The sequence below is a fragment of the Manis pentadactyla genome, chromosome 1 (genome assembly GCF_030020395.1).
Source record: "Manis pentadactyla isolate mManPen7 chromosome 1, mManPen7.hap1, whole genome shotgun sequence".
In the NCBI taxonomy this organism is placed as follows: Eukaryota; Metazoa; Chordata; class Mammalia; order Pholidota; family Manidae; genus Manis; species Manis pentadactyla.
The window spans coordinates 224,170,414-224,186,473 of NC_080019.1; the positions used below are offsets into that span (position 1 = coordinate 224,170,414).

The window sequence follows — 16,060 nt, forward strand, 5'->3', positions numbered from 1 at the left end:
GAACTCTACGTAATCCTTGACCTGAAGACCCACATTCATTCTCTTATTGAACCCAGACCACACAATTCCCTCAGGGGAAATGCCACATCATTCCCATTTTCTAGGTGAGAATCTCCTATTGCTGATAACGTGCAAAACAGTGATTCAGACCCAGATCTCCATCATTGCCATATATTGTACAGGTACTTTGAGAATTTAGAGAAAGAAAGGATTGATGCTGGCTGGGAGATTTGTATAAGATTTTTTAGAGAATCTAGGGTTTGAAGCCTGAGATGAATTTCAACACAAAGACTATCTAAGGCTAGGGGAACCAAAGCTCAAAAGAAGAAAAGTGGAAGGTAAGTTCTTAGACCTAGTACTTGGAGGGTATAGCTGTGGTCAGAGGACCTTGAATGCCGTTCCAGGAACCCAGTGGTTTCCAAGGGGTGTTGCACAGAGTGCAGTTTCTTTAGAATGTTAGCAGAGTTTATACACAGTTGTATGGGCAAACAGGTTTGGAAAATGCTGAATTAAGAAAGTTCTTTTCTGCAGGACTTTTCAGAGCCTATATGGACTAATGTGCATCACAAACATCCCAGAAAGGGTTACAATTCCCACAGAATTTCCCAGATTTATTTGATCACAGAATATCCAATTGTTTTTCTCTTTCTTAAAAAGCAGCTGATGGACTAATGGTCCACAGATCATTCTTTGAAAAATAGGGTAATTTATGTTGGGAAATACCAACAACATTGCTGAACCTTAAGAAAATTGACTTGACAGCAGTGGGAAAGGCTTTTGTAAAAAACAAACAAATATTTTGGAAATAATTTAGAAGTACTAGACACAGATTAGGTTTTAGATGGTTTTAAGGAATTATGGTTAATTTTATATGTTATAACAGCATTGTGGTTATTGCTTTTAAAAATTTGTATAGTTTAGATAAATACTGAAGTATTTATGGGTGAAAGGATACATTAAAAGAATGCAGCTTTAAAAAAGAAAATAAGAATGGCAAAATGTTGATAAGGTTGATCAATTATCTTATTTTCTTGGCTTTTGTGTATGTTAGCATAGTTCCATAATAAAGTTAAAAATAAAGCCAACGTGAGAGAAATTGGGACTATTTCTTCTTTATCTTAAGTTGGGGTCTTCATCTTCTTAGGTTGGGTTCCCTGGAAAACTGGTTCTGAGGAAGAAATTTGCGTGCAGTGCCCTTGAGATGAAGCCTTGTGATAGACTGCACCTAGGCCCAAGGAAATGCTGAGCTGCGATGCAGTCACCACAAAGGCCTTAGCAGCTCCTAACTGTAATGAGCCCTCATGTCACCTGATGTCAGAGGGCCAGGCCTCTAACCACCAATCCCTGTCCTCCCATACACATACACATATTAATCAGTCATTGGATCGTGAGATGTTGTAGAGAGCAGGCCTGACCAAGGACAAGACACAATTTGGCTGCCAGTTCCCAGAGAGGGACCCCAGAAGTCAGGACCCAGAGCTTTCAGCAGCTGAGATAGTGACAGCCTCAGTCCTGAAGGGGAAATCTGGGCAGCCCACCATGGCACCTGTCACACTGTCCAGCTCTTTGTCCTTAAACATTCACAATGATGCCATCTTCCCACATGTCCCCTGCAGTTGGTGAGTGTGTGCTGTTTTGTTGGCTCTTTTATAAAATAGTGGCATATTTGCATTAAGAGGGCATGTGTTGACAAGAAATAGATCTATTGCTTTAAATTCATCTTGCAAGTGGTTTTTGTTGAAATAGCAGGAAACTAATGTCCTTTTAAAACTTTATTAAGATCATCTGGATATACTCAACCTAATAAAAGCAGAGTACATGGCTGCTGGACTTCCTGTAGCTTTAGATATGGAGCAAAAAGGGGCTTAAGTGATACCCTACATTTGAAATTGTGTAGAAAGATTCGTTCCTTGTCTGAGAGAACCTGCCCTTTGTGAAGTCCATTCACAAACAGGACCCCTGCTCCGCATCCCTTGGTGTGGCTCTTTGAGTGTCTTTGGCCTTCTGCTGGACTTGGTCTCTTCTCTTCCTGTGTGTTTATATACATCAGTGCTGTTTTATTGGGGCCGCTGCCTTTTCTTCGTCAGTCTAAGACATTTCATCTCTCTTCTCAAGAAAGGCCAATTCTGAAGTGAACATTTGCAAATAGCTGTATAACCCCCAGCTTAAGAGTCATTTCTGTTTTCTCTTCCAAAAAGGCAAGTTGCGCCTTCATCATAATTGGATGCTACTTAACCTAGCCATTTTAATGATTACTTATAAATGGGAGTGCTGGGAGGGATGGGGCAGCCATAGTTAATTAGGTCACTCAGGTGACCAAGCCTCTTTCTGGGACACTGTGAGCTTTTACAAGCTTTTGGCAAAAAGGGATCACATAATTTGCACCCTATTGTTGAGTTACTTCAGAAAAAGCTGTCACTACAATTCATTAAGAATGTAAATGCATGTAAATTCACACAAAACCATTCTCCCCCTAACCCCCAAATCCAGCATGCAACCTCAATTATATATGATTCCAGGGCTCTGAAATGAAAAGGAAAACATTGTGAGGTAAAACAACTCTGCAACAGGGAACTAGAAGGAAGTCTCAAATAGCATTACTGGAGCCAACATACCTAGCTTAACATTACTTTTGAATCTATGGCCATGTGCATTAAAGATGAATAGTTTGCCTTTGAAAAACTAATGTCCCAGAGCTCTTAACTACCATTGTTTCTTTGTGAAATGGAGTATGCAAAATGTCTTTTAAAAATGCAACTTCTGGGTGAATAGATTGCTTCTCCTCTTTTGGCTTGCCCTGAGTTGGAAAGGCCCCTAAAGGAGTGTTAAGCAAAAGAGCAAATAGTTATAAAAGTGCCAACCAGACTCACAGGCGCATGGAGATGGATGGAACCAGTGAGCAAGACCAATTTTTATCCTCGTGTGAAACAAATAAAATATCTCCTCTTGTATTTTCTTTTCTTGATCTCTTAAAACTGTAAAGGCTCATTGCTGTATTCTTGGTTTACAGATTGAGTTTTAAACAAAGAAGTCTCCTTTTGTAGACCAAAGTTAAGAAGAGCTAAGCTAAGGAAGACGGGAGCTAGCCTGGGAGCTCTGTAAATTTTCAGGTAAATGTTATGTCTGGTGTAGATACTCAGATAAGCAAACCTCATGGGGCCTTGGATCAATTTAATTTTGATGAATGACTGGTTTGGTAACTATTATTTACATTGTTACTGCACAAGTCGGATACATTCCATTCATGTTTGAATAACCCACATAGTCTGCTATGGAATAGCCTCTCAAGTAATCCCCACAGGCCAGCTTTCTCCACTGTTAACTCACAATTAGAAGGATAATTAGTAATGAGGGCATTTTGTTTTTGAACTAAAAATGAAAACATGAGTGAATAGCTCAATAATCTAGAATTGCAGCAGTTCTTGAAACATAAGACCTCAAAATTATATTCTCAGTGATCTACAAAGAAGGTAATATTATTAAATTTTGCTTCTGCTTTTTTTTATAATGGCATTGTTAATCAAATATTATAGGATTTGAAAAGAAAAAAGAAATTCGAGCATAGTCCTAACCCAGTTCAGCACACTGTTTTTATTGATCTGCATTTTCTCTTACTTTTTATCCACATGCATTTATTTATTCATTTGCTGTTTCATTCTGTTTTGTGTCAGTCAGTGGTTTAAGCTAGATCAGCAGTCATTTTCTATCATGAGCCACATAGTAAAAAATGTAAGTTTTGAGGGCCCCCGAGTCTCTGTCGCGGCTCTTCAAATCGGCCATTGAAGGGCAAGGACAGCTGCAGGCAATATGTAAGCAAACAGCCCTGGTAGTGTCCCAACAAAATTTTGTTTAAAAAACAGGCAGCAGGTCGGATTTGGCCAGCTGGACACAGTTTGCCAAACCCTGCCACAGGCCTTGGGACTATAAAGACGGGAAAAAATAGACAAAGTCCCATTGAACTACATTGCACTTAGGGGGTAGATAATAAATAGCAAAAGAAATATTTGAGAGAGTAATTAGCACAATGAAGGAAACATGTATTTCTCATTTTAGAATTGTAGTATATCTTCAGTTCGGCATTCTCCTTTACACAGCGTCAGGTTGAAATGGTTTCTGTGTAGCTGCACAATCTTCATGTTAACTGAAGCTCCCCGCTTCTCTACTCTGTGATTCGCCTGAGGTGTGACGGTATTCTGCTCTGATCTTCCAGATAATAAGCATACCTGGGACAGGGACAGGGTCCCCGCCTTGCTCGTCCCCTCTCTGTCCCTGATGTGAGGCAGAAGAGCAGTTTTGATGTGCACATACACAGGTTTCCTTGGGTTAGGTGAGCCACTTTCTAGATTTGGCAGTGGTGGACAGAATAGCCAATCCCTGTTCTTAAATTCAGTGATATCAGCAATAAACTAATATTCTCATCTCCCTTGGTTTGACTTCTGTATCTATTTTTGCAAATTTTGGTTTCCAACTTAGATAAAAAAGGACGTGATCAATCCTCATCTTCTAACATAGTATAGGTATGAATAATGGCAGTAGTAAAAAGTAGCTAACAACAATTAAGATGCAACAGGCATTGTGCTGCTTTAGATATGTACTATCTCTTTGAATCTTTACCATGATTCCAAACAACTAAGCAGCACATATTATGGAAGACAAAAGAGGGATTAAAGTTTAGATTGTCAAATAGGCTTCTAATAAATAAAAGGGTAATGACTATTTTTTTGGCTCTATGACATATTAATAGGCAAACCCAACACTTGATTGCAGTAGTCTTTGATGTTAACATCAAATCATTTTGGCTCTTGCAGAGTCATTCACAACAGTTGATATTTAATATTGTGTGAAAGTCAAAATAACTCAGTGGTACTGGCCAGCAAATAGCAAAAGGGGCTTAGGTTAAGACATTTCACCTGCAAATCTCTTTGATCTGTCCACTTCTTCCTATCTTCCTTGGTGTTGCCTAGACTAGCCACCATCATCTTTCCCTGGTGCTACTGAAACAGCCCCATATGGTCAACCATATATATTCTTGTCCATGTCAAATGTCTTCTCCTTAATGTAGAAGCATGATCTTGCTAAAAGTTACTCTCCTGAGTCAGACATCTAATATCTTCCAATTGTGCTTAGGATGAAGTCCAAAAATTTTAACACACTCTTCAAAGCTCTGTAAGGTCCCGCACTATCTCCTCCCTCAACAATTTCTGCATCCCATCTGTGCTGGTCTGGTTCAATTCCTTGGCTGTTCCCTACTGCTTCCTGACCTACTTATTGTTCCCTTTCCTAAAATATCCTTTCCTATCCCAGTGTTCTCATCCACAAGCATACTTGTCTTTCAGGTTTCAGCTTAAATGTTGCTTTCTTAGAATTTCTCCCCTGCCAGCCCAGAGTAGTGGGTCTCCCTGGTAGAGGTCCTTCTATTATCCAGCTTCTATACTTCATAGGACTTGTCTAAATTTGTATTTATTTGTTTTTTGTAGTTACTTGTTTTTTGTCTACCTAAAAGTTCCATGGGGGGAGGGCAAGATCCAAATCTGTCTTGCTCATTGCTCTATTCTCAGTGCCCAGCGCAGTGCCTGGCACACACTCATCCAATATATATTGTTGAATCAGGGCCACTCAGTGTGGTTGCACAGGCTGTGTACTGCCCAATTCCAGGGGCACCATCCACACAGACAGTGATATCAGTGGTGCTATCTGGAGATGTTCACCACAACAGCCTGTATTGAAAGAAATAATCAATACGTAAGTGGATGAGTAAATGAAACCATTAGTATTGAATTGTCTTATTCAGGAAACTGTATTTGCTATCCACTATTTCCTAAAAGGTATAAAATCCCTTGTGACTATATGCCTTGTATATATGTCACATAGAAGCCATTATTTTGGCATTTTATGGGTTCCAAATGGGATTTCTGGCCCTTGTTTGAATTTTGCATACACTTTTTTGTAATCTTGAACTTGGTCCACAACCCTCCAGGTGCTAATATAAAGTCCCACTTTGGCTTTTTAATTATACAGAGACCTCATTTTTGACTTGCAGGTGAAAAAGATCTGAAGCTGCATTCCACTTGTGAGTTGAAGTATATTTTTATTCAGCAGGGCTCCTGAGTAATATCTGCAATGTATTAAAATATGCTGGCAAAATATATACAATTATTGGGAGGTAAAAAGTGACACCCAGAAGGTTATAGACCATGGTGCTGAGAGCTGGATTAGCTGGCACATGGGACTTGAAATAACTGTATCTCTTTTGGAAGTAATAAATCTTGGTTATGATGCCAGTCTCCAAGTCTTGCCACACATCTGCATTCTGTTTATGACCCCAGGCTTCCCTGAGAAACCTGAGTCATATTATTCCTAAAACAAACTTATAAAGGACAACATCTTAAAAAATAAAATGAGAATCCTTTTATATGCACTTGGATTGAGTGACTGATAGCTTCTTAGGACCAAGAATTGCTATATCATCCCAGTAGTGTCACCATTTCACTTTGCTACTCATATGTCTGCACTCCCCAGAGAGGGTGTAAGCTCTCCAGAGACAACACCCATGCCTTGAACTTGTTTTTATATCTAACCTAGTTGACACTGCTTTGCACATACAGGGCTAGCATGCAGGTCTTGATAGTTATGGGATGACTGAATGAAATTACTAAACCAAATGGTTTAATTAATCCAGACTTAAATTTCACAACACTCTCAAAGCATCACTACATTGATTTTTCAGACAAAGAGCAGAACATTGACTTGGGCTAGTTTCTCATCTGAACTTAACCCGTCCCTGATGTGTCATTCATAAGCCCCTTCAGGAATGAAGGACTTTCCTAGCTTCTGGGAGTGTTGCCAGAAAGCAACACTTGGTTGTCTTTCCCAAAGGGGAAAGGACTGTTGAGGAGAGCTGCCTTGTCTTCCGGGGGTGGCCTCAGCCAACAACTGGCCGATACCAGTGCATAAAGGCTGGGCCCTTCTCCTCGACTCAGGGCAGTGCTGCAGGACCACCCCAGCCCCAGAGCGTCCCATGGGGTCGGCTGAGGCCTTTGCTGGGAAGGCACCCCAGCCCAGCTTCTTAGCTCTGTCCCTTCTTCTTCTGTACCTCTGCCATCCACAGGTGTTGATACCCAGAGCATGTCTTCAGAAACCTCCTCAATGCTAATATTTGCCCCGGAGTTAGCTTACCACAGCACACACCCTATAAGCGCTGCCTCTATTTGAACAGCATTAAACACAGAGGAATCAACCCAAGGACTACCCCCGACCCACAGAACTATCTAGTAACAAATTACATTATTATTTGAGAAAGCTACTGCATCCCGGTAGCCGCTACAGCGGAGAGTTGGATTCACACTATTTGTGGAACACGACAGAAAGATTCTCGTAGCCAGGAGCAATAGGCAGTGTTTCCCTGCACTGCATGGGAATGCTGCTGTCTGAACATAGGAATTTAGGAAGTCATGGTGGTGTAACAAGCACACACTCAATTATGGGCAGTGTCAAAAGCTCTTGCATTTTTGAATTGACCTCCAAAAATCTTTAATGCCTGGTTGTTGTTTGTTTATATCTAATTCCCCAAAATATGCACTAATAAGACACCTCTTTAAGACATCTCTGAGACCTAAAGGATTAAAATGTCATACATTTTCCCTTATAACTATATTAGAATGGAATATAACTATTGAGGGCACTCTAGTATATTTACTGATCTGTTATAACTATCGATGAGGCTTTTGTACAGGAGTCAGCAAACTACAGGCTGGGGGAGAAATTCAGCCCACCATGGGCAGAATCCAGCCACATCCATTCATTTACAGATAGTCTGTGGCTGTTTTCATACTACAGTGGTAGAACTGAATAGTTGTGACAGAGACCACATGACTCACAACATCTAACATACTTAAAATGTGGCCCTTCACAGAAAGAGTTTGCTGACCTCTTTGTAGAGTGACATTTAGTGATCTCAATATAGTATTAAATGAAGTAATAAAATTTTGTGGAAGGAAATACTCTGTGTCTGTACACACACGCACGCATACACACACACACACACAAAAAAAAAATTATCTCTGGTCATTGAGATTAGAAGTGAATTTTTTGCATTTTCTTCTTTTTGCCTTTTTTCTATTTTCTGCAAGAAACATGCTTTGTTTTAATACTAAAACCAGTAAGTGCTATTTACTATATAATTTGTTTTTTCTTCAAAACCATTTAGAATTTTGTCATTAGCTAGCAGTCTATAAAAAAATGAAGTTATTTCTCTAAAGTCCAGTTAAAGAGCAGCTCTGAATGTGTGCATACTGATGGATTTGTTTCATAATGCCACTCATGTCTAAGGAAAATATGTAAACAATGCAATGTAGAGAAGCTTGTCCAGCTACTGGATTAAGCATCCAGTTGGCCATCAGAAATTTTTAAAAAAAGCAATAACAACAGCAGCCCTGGCTTGTTTTTTGTGACAGCTGGCTCCATTTGGTAAGCCTCTACACTGTGCTAAAAAATATGGTTTATTCAGCCCCTGGTTTATAATGCATTTTAAATACTCCAGCTGATGTGGAAAAAAGCCTCCACGTTCTAAAACCAGGTTATTTGTGGACTATAAAACACCCCAAAACCACAGTGGTCAGTGTAATAATATAGTTTATCATTTTTGAGCACTTTTCTTAATAAATAGCAAACCTCATGTTCAGCGCTTTTTACCAGAAAGAGAAATACACTCAGCCCATTTTTCAGATCAGGAAGCTGAGCCTTGGTCAGGTTGAATAGATGGCCAAATGGTAACCCGCTAACATGTGGCCAGTAGTCAGGCCACCTCTCTCTGACACCAGAGTTCTGAGTAGTTGCTCACCAAGCTATGCTGTCTCCTGGCCATTTGCATGTTCCAAACATGATACATCCCTAGCACGCATGGCAGTAAAAACACATGGTTGGGACTTAATAAATATCTGCAGAATGACCAAAAGACTGGTCTTTAGTCCATTAAATAAAGAATAGCACAAGGGGGTAGGATTTGTGGCATTCAGAAGTATTTAAGGTCATTATTTTCATGTATCAAATTATTTGGGGGCAGTATTTACAGGGTCGATATAAAGTAATAGCAGACTATTTCTCTGTCATATAGAAGACTTCTTATTTTAAGTAACAGTTTCAGGAAAGGTTTTTTGTATAAACATGTTATGAGTCCAAACTGATTTCTTTATTCAAATAAATATTAAATTTTGTTAAGAAGTCATGTTTGCTTGACCTGAAAGTACATATTAATGTCACATAGAAAAAATCAGAATATGATTTATATTTCTATTTTCTTCCAATCTCTTAGGCATTTTTGGAGTGCCACATCTTTGCCCACTGGAAACCTGGGGCTTATTTTTATTTTTTGAATTAAAGCAAGTATATATTTGGCCTAGCAACCATGGATCAGTGTAGATGCTAGAAAATGTATCTATTCAGAATTGATCCTTTCCTATTACTGATTAAAAACAGAATGAGTCTTTGACATTTTGAAAGTAATATTACTTAGCCACACCAGATGAAAAGTCAGTTATTGCCAAATCCTCCTATTTTTATAGGTTGAATGATGCATTTTGTATCCTTCAAGTATGCACTACTATAAAGGACAAATAAATTTGAGTTTGAGACTGAAATTAAATAGTTGATAGTTCACCCTCAAATTGTGGCAATTTGTATTTATATTTAAAATGCACTAATAGATGTATACAAAGAGAATGTATTTTTAAACCCTTATAAGTGCCTGGCTGAACAGAGTGCCAACAAGTTGGTGCTTAATATCATCTCCATTTGCCAGAAGAGAAACCTGAGGCTCAGAGAAGTTAAGAAACTTGCCAAGGTCACAGAGCTGTGCAAGAGTAAAGCTGGGATACAAATCCAAGTATATTAGACTCCAAGGCAGGATTTCTCAACCTCAGCACTGATATTCTGGACTGGATAATATTTTGTTGTGGGGCTGTCTTGGGCATTGTAAGATATTTAAAAGCATCCTTGCTTGGTCTCTACTCATTAGATGCCAGTAGAACCCCTCGAACCCCTGAAGAGTTCTAAAAACCAAAAATTGTCTCCAAACATTGCTAAATTTCCCCTGAGAGGTGGGGGCCAAAATCACCCCTGGTTTAGAACCACTGCCCTGAAGTTCCCCTTCCCATCTAAGCGGTAGGCTTTTCCTCCTGCCTTTCAGTTTAGGTCAACATCACCCAGAGGAATGAGCCCCCCGCAAGCTTGCCACAGTCTACACACATCTGGACCTTGGCCAATTTAGTTTTGCCCTCATTTTACCTGAGAAGGAAATGCTGGGCACCCACAATCTGGGGTGGTCTGGGATAGGTACCCAAAGTTAAAATAAAAAAAAATAATAATAATGAATTGCCCACTCTCATTACCACAAATCTGAGCCAGAACTGGATCCATGTGCTTGGGATTGAGACTGTTTAAAAGGGAGGGTAATAGGAAGACTTATTCAAGCTCGGAGTACTCACTATTTCACTTAGAATTAATTTGATGAAAAAATAGAATAAGAATTGCAAAGTCATCAAAGATGATGGCTTTTCCTTTATGACCCTTGGCACCAGAACAAAGAGCCTATTTTTGTGGTTTTTTGGATTTCCAGAATAAAGGGAATAAAAATGTTTAGGTAATGTTTGGATGGCTTAGAGAGTGTACATACATTACTGATAGGTCAGTTAATATCTGAACAGTTCAAAGAGGCAATTATTTTAATTTATAAATCACTTCAGAGGTAGGGAGCTGCCATCCATTAATGTGGTTTTTACAAATAAGAGTGCTCACTGTTATGTGTGTTTGTGTGTGCATGTTTCTACCCATGACATTCTATCTGGCCTGAATTTTCCGACCAGATCACATGCCTTTGTGCTTATGTATTTGTCTCTAGAGTACTGCCAAATACATAAGGCATTGTATCTGCAATTTGACCCTTGGCTGAGACCATCCTATTTTTTGAGTTTTCACTCTGTTGAAAGGTACCACCATGCACAGTGTTGCTTCCAGAAACAGACGTCTAACGTTACACTCTAAATGGCGGAGTCTAGGAGCTAAGACTCCCTGGGGGATTAAAACACCTTCTTTGTAACCATTCAAAGAGGGGAGGGCCCAGGTGATTTCTGGGCACAGTAGTCTTATCAGACACATTGACAGTTGGTGAACAGTTTATAAATGGCAACTTAGAACTTTCCTTTAAAGCCATGTGATAGACACACCTTTATCTTTTTTATTTAAAAAAATTAATGAGTGACCACAAAGTACCAAGCATAGTGCTCAAACACTATGGGGATAAAATCATGCAAGACAAAGACAAGCTAATGCGGGAGGTAAGCTAAGAAGCAGAAATTACAGTGTAGTTTGATGAGTGTCTATGTAATGTCTACATAATGGAGCTACATAATGGCTGAAGTATAACTGGAGAAGCCCAGCCCCTCAAGAAGGTGTGCTTGTTGGGAAACTTCCAGAAGGAAGTGTTTTTGATTTCAAAGCTGAAAGATGAATAAGCATTAATTTGGTGAATTGGAAAGGAAGGGTGTTCCAAGGAGAGGAGCAGGAAGTGGGAAAGGCATATCATGAAAGGCGTTGTTGGCCATGGTGAGGTGTTTGGATACTATTCTGAGGGCAGTTAAGATCTTGGAGTCAGTACCTTTTATGATTGGACGTTATGCAGTCCATTCCAGTAGCTGGAATAAAAAGTCTTTATTTGAACAGTGGCATATCTCAGTATTCAACGATAAAAATGTTTTATTATGAGATTTCTACTTTCTATCTTTAGATGATATGCCTTTTGGTGCAATGCACTTTGTGAGGAAAACAGACCAGATGAGCTGAGGAGCCGCTTTTAATCAGGGCAATAATTATTTATGCTCAAAAACGAGTACAACTTTCACTGACGAACTGTCCAGGCTTTCTTCTTGAAGGAAGAGCAAAAAACAATTTTCCACGGTAGCCTTAACATTCCACTTACAGGGAACATATCCAGTATGAGTGGGATTTTTGCTATCTGTTGACCTGCTGCCTTGTCAGTAATTAAGCCAGTTCTTTAATCACAGGAAAAGTGTTTAGGGAACTGACTTCGTGAGAGGAGGATCCTCATTAGGAATCCACACGTGCTCCAGGGAACCCCTTGGGCACTGCCTGCGTCCCTCCTGCCCCAGCAGGGAATGACGGCAAGAGTGTGCATCTCATCTCAGTAAACAGAGACCGTAGTGGGTGCTCACCTAGGTTCCACTCCCTGCTGCTGGTATGGCCTCAGTTTCCTGAGTCTGTAAAATGGAGATAACACTTGGCTCATATGACTGTGATGAGAGAAAACTCTGGAAATTCATACTCTCCATATAGTAGGTTTTCTCACCTAGGTTTGCATGGCAGCTTCACTTCATTGGAGTCCTTTTTTTTAGCAGAATATCAAGCTTTATAATCTCTAAATAAAGTGTTGGCATTTTTTTTTGGCAGTCACCATCTTCTACTGGAAGTGAGAGCAGAATGCTATTAACTTGGCCTCATTTTATCATCACCAAAGGGTGGAAGTTAATCAGGGTGTCGTTTACAAAGAAAACCTTGAGATTCTCTTTATGATGAAAGATTTACCTAAGGCTACTGTTTGTTATTGAAGTAATATCAGTGCCTAGTAAAATTTAGAAATACAAAGCAAGGTGAGGGTTGGAACAGGAGAAGTTTGAGAGGGAGAATTCTTAAGAGAAGTTAAATTACAACTGGCTCATCTCTACCAAGTCACGTCGTAGTGTTATGAAAACATTATCATGGTATTACAGAACATTTGTGAGTGTACCATTAAAATTATTTTTTGTATTCCAATGCCATTATTTCATCACATCAAAATGAAGAACATCTGCCCCTATGGCAGGTATGTTAACAGTCTTCTGCTTGGAACTCCATTTATTTTTGTAACTTTCCAAACAGTTATTTTTGGAGGAGGGTATGCTTTAGCACAGTATTTTCCACTTTTCCTTCCAAAGTTAAATTTCGTGGCAGCTAATCTCGTAAACAGAGGCAATAGGAGGCCAAGTGACATTAAAAGAAATATAAATAGGGACTTGCTTTGTATATTAGCTGCTAACACTGCATATGAATGGGAATATAGTTGCACAGATAACATCTTGGGCTCTGGAATTAGACAGACTGAAGTTCAAGTCTCAACTCCATCCCTACAGCTCTGTGACCTCAGGGCAAGTTATATTATCTGTAAGCCTCAGTTTCCTTATCTGTAAAATGGAGAGCATAACAATATGTTGGGATATTACTTATAATAATAACAGTACTTACCTTACAAGTTATAATTAGTTTTAAATGTTATAAGCCTCATAAGAATACTTAAAATGGTACCCGATACATAGAAAAAGTTAAAAGAAAACCTTAATCATATTAATACTAATTCTGTTATTTTTAGCAGGTTGTTTTACCAACACAGACTATAAATTCCTTATTTGCTAAATAGAAGATGTGGACTACAATAAGTGTTTCCTAAATTTAATAATTCTTAAACAGTCTTCAACATTTTTGTCATTGGGAGTGGAAAATATCCATGCAATATAGCCCTGAAAAGAATGCAGCCATACACACAGGTAGTCAGTGTATCTGTGTAAATCTGTAAATTGGAAAAAAAAAAAACAACCCTGTAATTTAATATAGGTACATTCGTTTTAATATCACAAAATATCATAAACCTGTCCTTCTAATGTGTTACAGTAGAAATCCTGTCCCTGGAGGTTTGACCCATTCATGGACATATCTGAGCACTGTATCTATACCCAGTGGCTTGCTAGTACATTGCATACCTTAGGCTTACCCAGATGTACTTTGTTTCTAATAAACACTAATATAGACACATGTGAGAGCAATAGGTACAGTGTCGTAGCTGAGAGCACAGACCCTGGAGCCAGACAGCCTGGGTTCACAGCTTACCTCTGTCATTTGTTAGCTTTATGATCATGGGCAAGCCATTTAACATCTCTATGCTTCAGTTTCCTCATCCATAAAATCAAGATAATAAGAGTGTCTCCTTGAAAGTGTTATTTTGAGATCATATATGCAAAGTGCTTAGAACAGTGCTTGGTACTACTATCTAGTAAGTGAGTTACGCCTGCCAACATGGGCAGACATACCACACCTCAACAAACACTGAGTCATCTCTCTATTCCATTTGACTCTGAAGTCTTTAAGGAGTTGAGAAGGAGATGTGGGCACTAAGTCTCTATACTTGGACATTTAATGTCTTTGGCTCAGATTTTTTTCTCCTTTAAAATTATTATAGTTCTATCTCCCTGTAGGCATATCTGAGTACGGTGAAGTCTAGAATGGGTAATGGATCTGCATCTGAATAACTTTTGCTCCCCAATACTTGACAGTAGAAGATCCTATTATTAACTGGCAGCTTGTGACTCTTTAGCCTGAGCCACAGGATCAATGTGAGAACCAAATGTTGGTTGGTGACTCTCTACTGTTTAAGCAAAACCACGAGGGAAAAGAAAGCCATTTCTCTAGCTCTGGCTTTCCTGCCAAGAACACTGAAGAAAATTAGACATAATGCAAATTCCATATGTCCAAATATATTAATATTCCATTTGGTCATAAAAAAAATAAGTCCCTCTGGCCTACTGTATCTAAAACACAACTCTCAGACTCAAATGCTTCCTCTAAATCCTCACACACCTGCAGCATGTTGACATCCAAAGTAAGCATGATTCACTGAAAAATGTGAGGTTTCTGTCCATAAAGAAGCTCCATAAGGATAAGAAAACCTATGTGCCCAGAGACTGGACCTCAAATATGCGGATGGAGGTAGTGTGGCAAATGGATTCCAGACTTCATATGTATTGGGAGACATTCAAAGGAACAAACCAAGTGTTTAAATTACTCAGGTAGAACTATTAGGTATTTAGTTATTATGTCTTAGATGAGAACGTTTTTATAAATCACGGTGAGCTGGTAATTACACTTTCCCATCCACTACAGGAGGTTTTCACAGAGTCCAGAGCTCCTGTACATTTCAGCTTGAATATAGTCAGGTTTCGCTCTGGGTAATAGACAAGATCTTGTGTCAGAGCTGCAAGCATGTGGACAGGTCTAACCGAAGGCAGCAGAAGGTGGTGGCGGTACAGAGGGAAGCCAAACGCAGGGCAAATTGTTTTATCCAATGTTGGTTTTGTTTGGTTAGAAAAGAGATGATCCAAAGTCAAGAGGTCAGGCATAGTTTGATTTCGTACTTGGTCTATTTCACAACTGACTAACTTTGGGACAGTAATGCCATCATCAGAGATTACTTGATTCTCCAGAATCCATTCACAGGTTTCCAAGAGTTAATTTACCATCATTGTAATTATATAGTCTGTCCATTCCTAACGAAATGTGGTAATTTTTTTAGGTAGGAAAATCATGGTATATATTATATGCTGTTACATTAAAGCCCATCCAATAAATTTGGCATCATGTTGGGTTATGTCTAGTATTTGGGGTGTGTAGTACCCTTCCTCAGTATGTTTTTTGGTAAACTGAATCTATCTTACACATGTAGGTCAGAGTATTAATGAGGGTGAGATGGTATTTGTCTCACTGCATCATCTTTGCACCCATTTCCTTTCTGAGATGAACTCTGCTTTTCTCGCTCTGCTTAAGCCTGGGCAGATGGTTCTGTGAGGGATTCTCTGCAGGCATCAAGGCCCCAGCTGATTCTCGTTCTTCCAAGTCACCCACACCCCTCTTCTAGTAAAATCCTTATTTTGCTTAAGTTAGATAAAATGTATTTCTGTCTCTTGCACCCAAACAAGTCCATCTGATATAAGATACTAACCAAAATGTCACACACACACACACAAATATATTACTAAATATATTAGGTAATATGTATATGTAATTTATTGAGAACCTACCATGCTAGGTACTATTCTAATCTCTTACTAGGTAATAACTTGTTTATGCTCTCAAGTTTAAGAAGATGCCCCTCTCTGCCCGCACTCCACTTCCATTTCTATTCCCTGCTCCATTTTTTTTTCTGTTTTTCAATGCACTTATCTCCTTCCAGCACACCTTAAAATTT

The 16,060-nt window shown here is 39.2% G+C and overlaps 1 protein-coding gene across 16 annotated transcripts in view; it reads right to left on the reverse strand.

The window, feature by feature from the left end:
• Positions 1–16,060, reverse strand: part of LOC118908344 (uncharacterized) — a 290,358-nt gene that overhangs the window by 138,698 nt on the left and 135,600 nt on the right. The gene's annotated exons all lie outside the window — the stretch shown is intronic.